Below are 13,518 nucleotides of genomic sequence, written 5' to 3'. Positions count from 1 at the left end.
GTCCTCGCTGTCATCTGCTCGTCTCCTCCGTATGGATGTGCTTGGGGGACTAATGTTCCGTGGACGTCTTGTCACTTGATAAATTTATCTGCGGATAAGTTCATCATGTGAATTGGCCATAAGTGGACAGCGGAGTCTGCAGTCATTAAAGGGGTTATGACACAAATTAAACGGATCTATTATTCTTGAAATGGATTGCTCATAGACTACATAGTATATACACCAAGTTACGCAATTTTAGAGCTCTGGTAATTGCACTATTCAATTTACGAATTTGTATCATTTTCATCTGGCGACCAGGCAACACTGCCCAAGTTAGTCACTCATGGTGCCCATAAAGCATGTGACCATGAACGCTCTCTCATTCTAGGGGCCCCCATGATCGCCCAAGCTCTCCTCGCCGCGGTACGATCAAAACCGCTCGCGCAACTCGGTAACCCAAATGCTTTTCTCGCTCTCGCCGCCGGCCCATTGACCTTCCACCCTGCATGCACCTGCGAGATATTCCAGGGCGACAGTGACCAAAACGAGTTCGTCCGTAGCTCATCATCGCTGGAGCTGGTCGCCAGCGGGTCGCAGTCAAAATGAACAGCTTTCAACACTCTTGATAGCAATCATACTCATCGCTGCTGCAATCAATGTCGAACACTTTGACAAGGCGAGCGATGTCGTAGACGTAATCATCACAAACCGCATGCTCGAAACGTGGAAGGTAAACGAGAGAACTGAAGCTCGAGACCTTTAAGATAGCCAAATCTGTGAGTGCGTTCAAAGAGAAATCGCGCTGGAGGCTGGCTACAAAGCCAAACTCCAGTTCTGCTTGGATCCGCCCCTCCGAAGGATTCACATATAAGTGGATTTATCCACGAAACTATCGCGTAATTTTCAAAACAAATCTAGCAGGGTTACAGGAACATACAATGGGTCCTAGCAGTATAGCTATCTTATATTGTATTTTTGGCGTGTCATTTCACGCCAAACATTTTTGTTGACGTTGCCTGCACGTCATAAAAGTGTGTCTCGTATCCAATTAGACATTGTCGAAGGAACGAGGAAACTGCATAATAATGTCACACACTGTTTACCTTAACCGTTTCTTTTTTCTTCAGTTTTTGATCCTAAGTTGTTTTTTCAATGTTTATTGCACGTACGGCCCAAGCTGCACATGTCTCCACAATCAGTCGCCATCCTTAAAAATGTGTACAATAAAAAAAATACATGCTGCCATCTCTGAGCAGCACCGCAAACTATGCTCGGAACAAGCCTGGGATGTCCAAAAAGAGCCAAGGGGCGAGGTATAGTGTGCGGATGAGTTACACTCATCCTAAACGGTTTAGGAACGGCCCTAGGTGGACGAGCGAGGCTCGTCCAAAATGGGTTAAGGTGCACCAACACCTTCCACGTCGTTGAATCTTATGTAGTAGTATATGATCCTAAATTACCGGACTAGGTACAGAAAGTGAAGAGTAAGAGGAGGACGGGACGTCATACCTTTTTATGTTCTCATTTTTTTGCCAGTCGTGTATTAAAAAGTTTTCATAGTAAAAGTGACAGTTGTATTTTATCTACACTTTTGTTTCGCGCAATCTCCTGCCTACCAACTCAACCAGCAAAGTAATGCCCCCCCCCCCCCCCCAACACACATCCAACCCAGAATAGATATATTTGGATACAACATGCCATGAATGTGCTGTGCATGTGAACCAAGCTGAAGACAAATTTGCGGTCTGAGGGAATAAAGAGTTACAAAACTGACAAACATGGCAGTAGCATACTTTTCACATTTGCACATGTACAAGAACCGCTAATTTCTATTAGAAAAGCCCAAGGCTATCAGGTTACTCACCGACAGCAACTACCAGGAAGAGAAAGGGGGGGGGGGGGTCATGATTGTGAGGGCAGCTGGTCTGTAATGCTTGTGCTTTCCTGAAAGTTGCAAGTAAGGCTTTAAAAAAAAAATGACCTAAACTATTGCAACAAAATATTCTTTCATTTCATTTCTCATACCAAAAAGGTTGGCATGAGGAACTTTGCCCAACTGACACGACGCAGAATCTGGTACTCATCTGCGTCGAAAAGCTTCTGTAAAGACGCGTCCACCACGTCGCAATCACTTTGAATCTCCAATCAAGCTTTCACCCAGCAAGCCCTTTCTTGTGGCTGTGGTGTACTGAAGGCGCAAGTGCAAAGTGAGTGAAGGCATCTCCAAATGCCACTTAGCGGGCCCAGGACTTCACCGCCTCCACGCCAAAGTCTCCTCGAGCAGGACCATGCTTCTGTCTCTGCCATGGTTTGGTTTAGTAAGGCTAGTGGCGCTTCGCACTAAGCCTATCATGGTGTTATGTCTCACTCTGCACGTAACAGTGGCGCACAGTTCTTGTTCAAAGCAGCAAATGTTGATTTCCATCTTGGACAACAGTGCCACAGTGTGGTCGCAAACATGTTCAGCTCGTCCTGGCTGTCATTTGCGCGTCTGCTCCTTCATCTGGATGCGCTTGGGAGACGGATGAACCGCGGACATGATCAATCCGTCCGTGGATCAGTTCGTTGTGTGAACCAGCCATCAATGAAGAGTGCTGTTCATTTTGAACTTGATATAAATAGCCCTTTTGCAAAATCCCCCAAGCAAGAGGATTTGTGAAAGAGACTGTCCCTCGCCTAGCCGCTCTGCCTTGAGATTGCATTGCCTTGTCGCTTGCCTCGTCTTAATCCTCTGTTTTGTGATTCCATTACCTGTTTTTATCTATTTCAATGTATTTTTTATTGCTTCTAAGCATAGGCGTAGACTTCGGGGGGGCATCGGGGCTCGTGCCCCCCCTGGTGAGATCCGCGGGGGGGAGAGGGGGGCAGGGCAGGGCCCCACCCTCGGGCCCTGCCATGCCCCCCTAAGATACAGCGGTGTGCTGTATCTTAGTTAAGTAAGCGGCACTCGAAGGCATACGCTACAGTGCGAGTAAATGGAGCGAGCGTGGGTGGCCAAATCACAGCGTGCTCGGCTTTCGCCTCACGATAGTTGATTCAGAGCTGTGCCTATCCCTATGACATGTGCGCGGGTGTTCATAAACGGCTCCTCTCGACCGTACGCGGGTCAAATTGAACAACACAAACAGCTAACAGCACGATAGGAATCTGTAGCAATGGTAGTACTCATCCTGGGAAAGGACGCGCGAAGCGGCGTGTTGTCCGTCGGCACTCCCGTCGAAAAAGGCAAAATAAAGCCACAAATACTATATATATACAAGAAATATTGTGAACAGAAGAGAATAGAAACCCTTAGAAGCGATGAACAATGCACTGGAATGGATAAAAATATGTAATGGAATCGACAAACAAGATTAAGAGAAGGCAAGCGACAAGGCAATGCGATCTCAAGGCAGAGCGGCCAGGTGAGGACAATTTCTCCCACAATTCCTCGCGGGCGGGCCGGGGCGCTCGGGAAAATAGCGAATCGTCTATTCACTGAGCAGCACCTTTCTGTAGGATGCCTAACCTCACCTAAAACCCCTGGATAAGTTTGTGTTAGTTTATTAAGTGGTGTCAAAGTGCCAGTGCACGAGGCCCGTGCAGCACTTGGACGCAAATGGCAGTGTAGCCCTGAAATGAAAGGCATTTGAAGTGAGTTGCATGCGTCTTTCGCGTTCATACAATTCAATTTGCTTAATTGCTTACATGCGTTTTATACTTTATAGTTTTTGGCACTTGCCAAAATGTGAAGCATGCAATTTATTAAGGGCTTTGCCCTTGCTGACTCTCAGACTGCTGGGATAATTTTGGGTTCCAGTGAATTGCGACCACGTGATTTCTCCCTTTGCTTATGAGCTGAGGAGGAAGTAGTTTAAAACACTTTTTTTTCTGTTTCTTTTGACAGTAGTCAATGCGCGTTTTTTTTCTCCTAACCTTTACAGTGAAGTACTGCCAGAGGGTTAGTAAATAAGTGCACCATACAGAATTCTTTTATAAGAAGTCAGTGCCCCAGTCGAGAGAGAACTCGTTTATACTCTAACTCTTCGCAAGGAACATCATCAATACAGACCTTACTTCTAAAGGTGCACGTCACGCAATGTCGAGTAGTTTCCGAGGACGAAAATTGTACTTGAATCTAACCTCCCACAGTGGAACGAATACAAGCGCCATCACACTAACGGGTACCTTTAGCAGTCATGGGTTCCGCAAAACACACCGCCTAGCTATCTGGTACCAAGCCGCCACCCGATTTGCAGAAATCAAGCTCCCTGATACACTCACCAAGTGCCTCGCTTGGCCCCCCTTGCCTCCGGTGGGACCTTTGCCTTTGGTTGCGTTCCCGCAATCTGAGTGCCCGTGCAGTGACACGTCGGTTCCGTGGCTTCCTTGGCAAAAGCTGGAGGGTCATCCAATGCGGAACGCACCTGTGCGACAAGGAACCGCACACGTTCGCTTTCATGCCGACTGTACACAAAAGGATCACGTCATAAACGCTCCGAACAGAAAGGACTCAAAAAGTAAAACGAGTGAGCGAGCACTCACCAATTAGACTCATGTCCACAGCTGGTTTTATGGACACGCCGGCACCTAGGACACTTCCCTTTTCCAAGAACGTTTTTCGATGTTTGTTCCTAAGGTCTGAGAGCGCCCGAAAGTTGCGAAAGTTTTGAAACTCGCTTCCCTCGCTTCGTTTTTGAAAGTTTTTGCGTTTTGTTACGATGGCGATGGCGATGCGGCGATGCTCGTTGGCTCCGAGTTCTGACCAAGTTCATTTGACGCAACGTAAATTTGTTTGTTTTATTCGACTTAAATTAAAACTTTAAGATACAAAAAATTGTTTTAAGATTTATAAAATTATTTGTAATAAAGTATGTCGAAGCGCATTGTGTACTAAACTGGAGCTTGGCTTCGACAGCTTCGTTTCAATTTAACATGGCGGCGACCACTATTGTGCCCTGTACCGTGCTCGACCTATTTGCTGTGCATTGGTTGTCCTGTTATCCACCTCCTGCGATCCTCATCAGCCCCAAGCATGCTGTCTAAGTATTGTGTCCTCGCCGGAAAGAATATCCAGTCTTCTTGAAAGCGTTGCTCGAATGTCGTCGGCACCCACTAACCGACTCGACAAGCCTCACGTCGTTGCTTGGTTCCTCCGCGTTTCCGGCGATGGGTCCCCCAGCCCTGGCTTCAGCCCTACAGGACGTAGCCGGTGAAAAACAATCTACGACAACGCGGTGTCTTTGGAATGCGATTGCTACGATCAGTGGCTCTTTAAACCTCAGTAGCCCCCCTTCAATAGTGAACTCTTCGATGTGAACGCCCTTACCTTCAGTGTCCGGAGACTGCCGCAAACCTCCGACGAGAGCGGACGTCTTCTCCGGGCTCCGCAAACCCCAGAGAACTGTACGCGACTGTACGTGATCCTGGTATAAACATCGCCGCGCTCCGTCGGCCCGCCGCAGCACGTCCGCCGAGATCGGTTCGCTCGAGTCTCGTTCTGCGAGCGGCACGCTCGTTTCTGCTTCGAATATGGCTACAGCCGACATCGCCGCTTCGCAGCACACCAATATCTTTGCGTCCATCCTGAGCAAGGACATGAAAATCTCTCTAGAGCGAGATGACCAAGGTGGGAAATGGATCACCCCTGGAAAGCCCCGCAAATCTCGTCTTCCGGCCGACTTTGACCCCGAACTTCACGTAGTTATAGTGCATCTCCCAGTCCGTCCTGCTGACGCAGCTGCGCTGCCTCTTGACAGTTTGCCGGCGTTCTTGCAAGCCGCACAGCACCCTGCTCATACATGTACCGACGTGTCGCTCCGCCTCCGGCAAAATAACCGTCCTCCGCACCCATCACGAAGCGATCGTCAACTGGCTACTTCGCATCACCAATATCACCTTACAAAACACTTCCTCTCCCGTCCACTCCTACCTAGCCGCTCCAAACAACTCCTGCCGAGGTGTTATACGTGGAATTGCCTCGGAGGCCACCCCCGACGAGATCATCAATGATCTGGAGTCTTATCAAGCTGACATCCTTCACGCAAGGCGGGTAGGCACAACAGGTTCAGCCATCATCACCTTCATCGGAACCCATGTCCCTTACACAGTGTACTACCGCCGCCTTGAATTTCGCTGCCGTCCCCACAAACCTCGAGCCCATCATTGCGACAGCTGTGTCGAGTACGGACACCGCACTCTGGCTCCCTGGCAACCAGCGACGCTGCCCCCCGTGTTCCACCACCCTGGCCCGCCCAGACGAACCCTATCCCTGTACTCCCTGGTTTGCGTTGCTCCAACTCGCAGTGTGGTTCTCAAACAGGGCACTTGGTCCCGAATAAGCTGCTGCACCTTCACTCACTCTATCAGACGCATCCCTGAACAGTTCTAGGGGCATGTAAAGCGTGGATGCAGGATTCGGTTTATGGCAGTCACCTTGTCAATTGCTACAGTGGAGCACACTGCTTACAGAAAGGATCGTGCTAAGAACTGTAGGGGTGTGCTGATCGTGGTACCTTTTCTACTACCCTTTTGGCGACGCCACGACCTGGAGCTGGAACCTCTCACAAGCATGGCAAGGGGCTGCTATACTGTGCATGCTACCTGGCTTCCGTGAAAGCTGAGTCCTATGACCTGCCCAGCGAGCCACTGGTGCTCATTAACACGATTTAATTAAATGTGTGCATACTAGACGTCTTCAGGTTGAGTCGCTCGGAGTGCAGTGTATACCATGGAACCATTTCCAGTGGCCCCAAATACTCGACAGTTCGACGGTAGAGTGTGCTCAGTCCACTTGTTCTCAACATGTTTATTAATCGTGATCCCTGCAATCAACTCTGCTGCTGTTACGGACAAACTGATACTGGTGGCGCTCATCAGGTGGCCCCAGAAACCACCAGGGTTTGCAGAACAACATCGACAAGGTCTACTATATAAACAGCCAGCTATGCTTCTTCGCACAACCCGACTACAGTTTTGTTCAAAACGTGCGGAACACTGGGTTTTGTACTTAGCGTGTCCAGTAGACCAGGCCATAACAAACTTAGGTGCCTTTCACCAGTGGCGTATCAACTTGGTTTTGAGTGGGGGGGGGGGCAAACTAAACCCCCTTCCCCTCCCCCCCCTCCCCCCCCCCCCCTCCCCCCCCCCCCCCCCCCCCCCGGGCCCGAGAAGCGGTGACCTTGGTATCCCTTGGGCGCTGCCAGCCAGTGTTTGCCCTGCCCAGTGGTGGCTGTTTCAGGGGGGGGGGGGGGGGGGGGGGCAAAACACATGACTTGCCCCCCCCCCCCCCCCCCCCGCACTCTAAGAACTGGGGGACAAGCGCCCCTTTTGACCCACCGGTTGGTACACCCATGCCTTTCACAGCCCTGGTCCTGCCACACCTGGAGTATCGCAGCTCCATATGAGACTCCTGTGAGGTTGATCTTGTAAGATCAGTTGAAAGTGTTCATCGAAGGGAAACTATACACTATTCTTCGGCAGCCAAGCTCACTCCGGATCACTCACTGCTTTGACATTGGCTAGAATTCTGGCCCTTCACTGGACGACCAGAGTTGATCTCAAGTGTGGCCCTCCAGCGGGTTGTCTTATTATGCCTCCTAAACAGCGTTGTGGAACTGCAAGTTCATGAGACAGCACTGAAGGGAGTTGTTTGCAAGAATTGTGCTGATGCCTTTCAACCATTTCGTACTGTAGAGCAACAGCCTTCCTTCTTGGTGTGGTCTTCACTGTTCTGGCAATCCCTTTATTTGCACTCACGCAGAACCCCCCTAACAATCATCACAAGCTCGAAAACATCTGTAGACAGGATACTCGCTACCTTCACTCCCACTGAGGTAGAGCAGTGCCTATGTGCTTTAACGTGAATTGCAGACTTTTACTTGATTTCTATTTTGTGTTTCCCCCCACTTTTATTTGTTCCTTTTGCAGGGTACTGCGGGTTTCTTGGTATAGCCTTTGGCCTCTTTACTATAACGAATTGCTCTTCTAACGCTTTTATCCTCTACTATGGTACTCTTTGGCACACAACTGTACTATTTTATTCAACCTAAAGAAAAACGGGTTTTATGTCCGTTAACTAAGAAACGGACACACTGTCCGTCAGAATTACGACGAAGTGTTTGTAAAATTACGGAAATTTTTTACAGTGTACTCCTAGAGTTTCCCCCCAAAATAAACGTCGCGACTGCTGCGTGAAAGACTGCCACCGTCGCGAAGGTGACTCAAGCGTCAAACTTTACCGCTTCCTGTTAAAGATCTTGGGAAGCGACGCGGCGACAAAGTGGATTACTGCAGTGCGACGCATCAAGTAAGTGAATTTTACATTAATTGTTGAAGTGAACGAAAATAGATGTGGAGATTTGGAAAGTGGTCTGACAAACTCGTTTCGAAAGCTACTCGGCAAAAGAACATATTTATACAAGTTGTTTTACGAGTCTCTCGGACAGCCACATAGAGAAGTACGGAAGAGAAAATCGGGCCGATTGTTGCTTCGCTGTGATGTCGAAAATCAGGCGATCAAGTCTTCAAGCGGAATCCCCGTGGGCCCGTTCCGTCAGTCGTAGTTGTACCCAGTTGTGGGTCCATATCACATGAGCGAATGACGTTTTAGCGAACAGCGACATTTGAGCGAATCGAGTTTTTAGCGAATAACGGGAGCGCGCGTTAACCCATCCGCCGCTCTGCGCACGCCGCTTCGCGGCGACAGTCTGCGACGGCTCATTACGAAATTGTGAACCCATTTGGCCCACCCGAAAACGCCGCTTCGCGGCGTCCGACTATTCGCTAAGGTGTCATTCGGTGAAACGTGGGCGCTCGCTAAAACGTCATTCGATCAAGTGAGTGCCTCCCCGTAGGGGTCATAGGCGTGCATTTTGTTGCGACCGCACGCAGCGTTCGGCACGCGCGGTCGCAACCAAAACCTTCCAAATCTACGAGTTTTCAAATAGTGAATTTTCGTAGAACAAGTTTTTGTTTGTTTCGGCTACCAAACTTAAAGGGACCATGAAATGATTTTAAAATCGAATTTCATCCACCGCACGTCGTAAAAGGTGTGAAAAGGAACACAAAAACACAAGACTAGGGAGCCAAAAAAAATTATTTGCTATAGAACTTTTAAAAGAAAACTGGACTCTTTTGCGACTTCTTTCCTTCGAAAGCTCTGCCTTTTCACTACGATGCATACGCAGAATCGGTGCACGTCAGCCGAATCCACATCGCCTATTGGGTAAGAGCCTACCTCACCAGCACCGCGATCGTAAACAATAAATAGCCGGCGAATGTTTCCTAAAAGTTTTGTTAAATAATATTCAGATCCACATTTTGTAGCATAATTAGAGATGTGTGGCGAAAATTGCCAAATTTGATAATGCTGAGAGCCAAGCGCCATCTATCGTGTGGTAAACGAAGCAACTACTGCGCGTGCGCAGTAGGGCAGGGCCAAGTGCAGAACGGTTATTTCCTTTGGTTTCCTTCCTCTCAAAACTCTGACTGACTGAACGTTTATTTTTCTACGTGTTCATCTCGCGCGTGCCGACTTCAAGCAGCAAGAAAGAAATGTACTTAAAACAAACCACGACGAACAAGAACGCTGGATCCACAAACACCCGAGAAGAGCGACAACAGCCGCGAATCCCGCTCCGACGAAGTTCTCAGAATATAGGCCTAGCAGGCACTCCGACTCGGCGCAGCGCTGCTTCGTCGTAAGACCGTCTGCCTACGACCGGCTGGCGTACTGAATGGAATATGCCCGCGCTACCCTTGTGGACCCTTCCGCATTATAGTTTGATCGCTGACCTCAATTTTAGGTTAAGAGGGGAGGTCAATCTCTTCCCCATGTTTTCCGAGGCAGTGTTGACGAACACTCGTCGAAAAGGGACCCTCGTCGATCCTCTCCTTGTTTTGTGTGATATAGAGCTGAAATAAACGCTGTATGGATTACCTTCGTAGCACGGTATGTACACTTTGTTATTGGTATGCAATTTTTATTCTGACAGACTGCACGTCACTGTCGAGCTGTAACAGTTCGTGGGAGGTATACGTGCAATACCGGTCCAACCTTTCTTTGCCGAGTGTCGCGTCAGTATCGAGTTGCAATTGTAAAAGATCGGTCCCGAAGCGCTTACCAACAGCGCGAATACAGCACTTCATCAAACGCGCGCGTCCGCTCCGAGTGTGAACAGGTATTTACGTGGCTCTTGCTGACAGTTCAAACGTATCTTTTTTAACGTCGGCTCGCTCGTGCATCTCCGAGACCGCTAAAAACGCCGCGGCAAATTGTTCCCATCTGCACTTCCCAACAGGCATACCGGCGTATGGGACTAGTCCCATGCTGTCGCTGTAGCGCAACGTATCTCATTGAATTTCGTTCAGCTGCGATGCGGCGATGAGAGGCGCCGATTCAGAAAATACGTCGGTGACATCGGCGCAGTAAAACCCACCGGCGCACCCCAACTCGCTAACGCTCCCATCTCCTACTGCAGAGAGAACTTCCGGTTCCGGAAACATCGTACGTCACGGCTTGTTTTGCGGTCAAGAAAAAGTCGATATTTCATTAATGTTTTGTGTAGAAGTTAATAGACCGAGACGAAAACGGATGCCTGTTCGGCATTCAGCGAACATTGACGGTTTATTGTAAAAGTTATCTGGAAAAAGTAAAAAAGTCATTTCATGGTCCCTTTAATGCTGAGTCCTTTCTTTTTAAAAAGAGCTTATGCGAAGCGTAAGTATCCTTCTCACACGTGCACTTTGTTGCCTGTCACCTTTTTACACCAGGCTTGTGTACAGCATGCAGAGTTTGGTTCTGATTACCCACATTTTATTCTAGTGTGTGGGGGCGTCGGGAGAAGAAGTGGACGGTCAAGCGAGGCGCGAGCGGGGGCCAGCCGGCTAGGAAGGAGGAAGAGCGTGCTGCACGAGGCTGGGGCAGTGCAGGAACGATAGAGCCGTTCTGGCCGGGGGGCTCATGGTGATTCCCGGAGCATTTCACCAGCGAGGTTCCGACCAGGACCGGCGGAAACGGCGAGCCCTGGCCGTACCGGCCTAGGCTATGACGATCCAGGAGTGGTTCCGCAGCGAGACTCTGGCTGTGATAGCCCGAAACAGCTAGCCTACGCAGCGCTGGCGTGGGAAGGACGATCCACAGGCGTGGACACGGACTCCGACTGCGAGCTATGAACGACAGGCGACAACTAGGGTTGGCGGGTCCGAACTGCCGGCTCTCGAAGACGGGCAACCGGGGAGTAAAGTAAACCCATTCGTTGCCTTCTCGCTGTGTTGTGTCACCTCCTGGGAGACGAGCGAAGCGCATACCAATCGGGCGGCGATTATTATAGGGCGACCCCACAAGTTGTGAAGACAACTCAAACTGGTGCCCAGATGACAACTCTCGAATATGCTCTAAAGGCTTGGACCTATCAAAGCTCTGATGGTCTTAAAAAACCGCGTGAAAGAACCAGGGACATGGCGCGCACGTGTACACGAGTACCCCTACCCCCTGCTGGCTGCTGGGTAAAATTGGGGTCGCCGCCGCTCGCCATGGCCTGACGGGCTGACGGGCAGACTGGCCGCACCATTAACAGAGACACCGCCGCTTGTGGCGCTGAATGCAGCACTCTCGTGGCGCCGCCTGGCCATTGCCGGTTGGCTATCATGCACTTGCACCATCTTGCCCCAAACGACACATAAAAGCATGATATCGCACAATGTGAAAGACCTCACTCGAAGCTTCGATCGATCATGACACCGCCTTTGTTGCACTTCCTGCGTGATGACGGATTTTCGAAAGCTACGGTGAGGTGCGCGGAAAGATAAAGTTGTTTGTGCGACTGGGTGCTGATGAGGATCATGCGAGTCTCTTAATTTTATCGCAGCCGTGCGAACGTTATAGTTGACACAATCCAACTTGGCAACAGGAGCCGAAATCCACACGAGGAGAGCTAACCGTTGGGGGCGCTTCCCCAATTTCGACGTTACCGCGCCGCATGAAGGCAATTTAATTTGTTTTTTAAAAGAAGGTGTTTTCGGAAGCATTGTGGCCCTGGCATGCCACACCATATTTTCTAGAACGTTGTGACTCCTATTTCTGTACCTGCAAATAAATTTGCCAAACCGAAACAGACATTCAGATTTCTTCCCTTTTCGCCTCTGGAAAGAGAAGTGACGTCAGGGAGCACTGTCGGCATCGGTAGGATTTAGTGTTCACTCAGTGTGGTTCCCGTGGTTCGCTCTAGTGCACGGCGGTCTGTGAAGAAAACCTGAAAGAAATGGACGACAACGCCGCGCTCGCAAACGCATTGCTGCATCGGTCGGCAGTTTATGCAAACTAACGTCGCCCGATCGACCGCACGTCCTTAGCCGACCTTTCGTGCAACCTACTACTGCACATAAACGCGGCATCATTGGTGAGACACCAGTTCGCAAAGCGAACACGAGACGACGCACGAAACCAAAACCAAAAGTCCGCCGCCCCCGGCGCTCGTACCTCTTTTTCTTTTTTTGTTCATGGTGGCTCGATGCTTGTTACGCGCCCGAGGTAGCAGTGCGGGATGCGTTCAACCAGTGACAAACGGAGGGATCGCTTCAGATTATGCTTTTATACACGGTATGAAACCTATTAATTCCCAACTACAAGTTCAAAATATTATCCAACGTTCAAATAAACTTTTTTCATCACGTCTCACCGCCGAAATCAAAACCAAGAGCACGTCTATCGTTTAAACCAATCGCCAGACGAGGAGCCCGTTGTCGTCACGCTTCGGCGCACTTTAGTTCACCTTTCTGCCGCCGCCTCGGTGGGGTCTCAGGCATCGTTCCCGGCGCTATTATGACCGCGCCTGTTTGCTCAATTGGTGCGGCACCCAAACTTCTGTTCGAGCTAGAACTTGGTCAACAGTATCTAAGGCGTGCCTGACATCCATTTCAATCGTGGAATAAAACTTCGAAACTGCCTTCATGGTCCCTTTAAGGCGCCATCAGTCCGTTGGCGTCTCGCCGTCTGCTGTGAAGCGAAGAGCGAACGCCGAGGAGAGACGAAAGCGAACTCCCCCCCCCCCCCCTTCCCCCATACCCCTCTGCCCTCCACAACTGATTGAGACATTGCGTAGGGCGCTGGCAAGGAGGAGCCTGCAAGAACAAGATCCCCCCCCCCCCCTCCTACTCCGCCCTCCACAGGACCCAGCGCGTTTACATGGCGGAGGATCAGGCGAGCGACACCCAAACCAACCCTGAACCCCACACAGTAGTTGGGAGGCGAAAGTCTCCTCGCCCACTAAGATGGCCCGGGAGCTCACGTGAACAACCCAGCAAAGATAATACCAGCGCTCACCGTGACTCGTCATGGCCATGGTCCTCACACTCACGTCATCACGCAGACTAATACAATCGCCGGACTCATATCCACCCTACGACTCACGTCTTGATTCAGGCTCATGCTCATGAGCCTCGAAACTCACAATTGCACTCAAGAGATCGCAAAACTCACGCTCATGAGTGCTTCACTTAGAGCTCAAGCTCACACTCACACTCATGAGTCCTCAGAACTCGTGCTCGCCCTCACGC

This window comes from Ixodes scapularis, unplaced genomic scaffold (assembly GCF_016920785.2).
Source record: "Ixodes scapularis isolate PalLabHiFi unplaced genomic scaffold, ASM1692078v2 ptg000822l_1__unscaffolded, whole genome shotgun sequence".
Classification (NCBI taxonomy): domain Eukaryota; kingdom Metazoa; phylum Arthropoda; class Arachnida; order Ixodida; family Ixodidae; genus Ixodes; species Ixodes scapularis.
The sequence above is the reverse complement of the archived record's forward strand: the minus strand, read 5'-3'. Positions refer to the sequence as shown.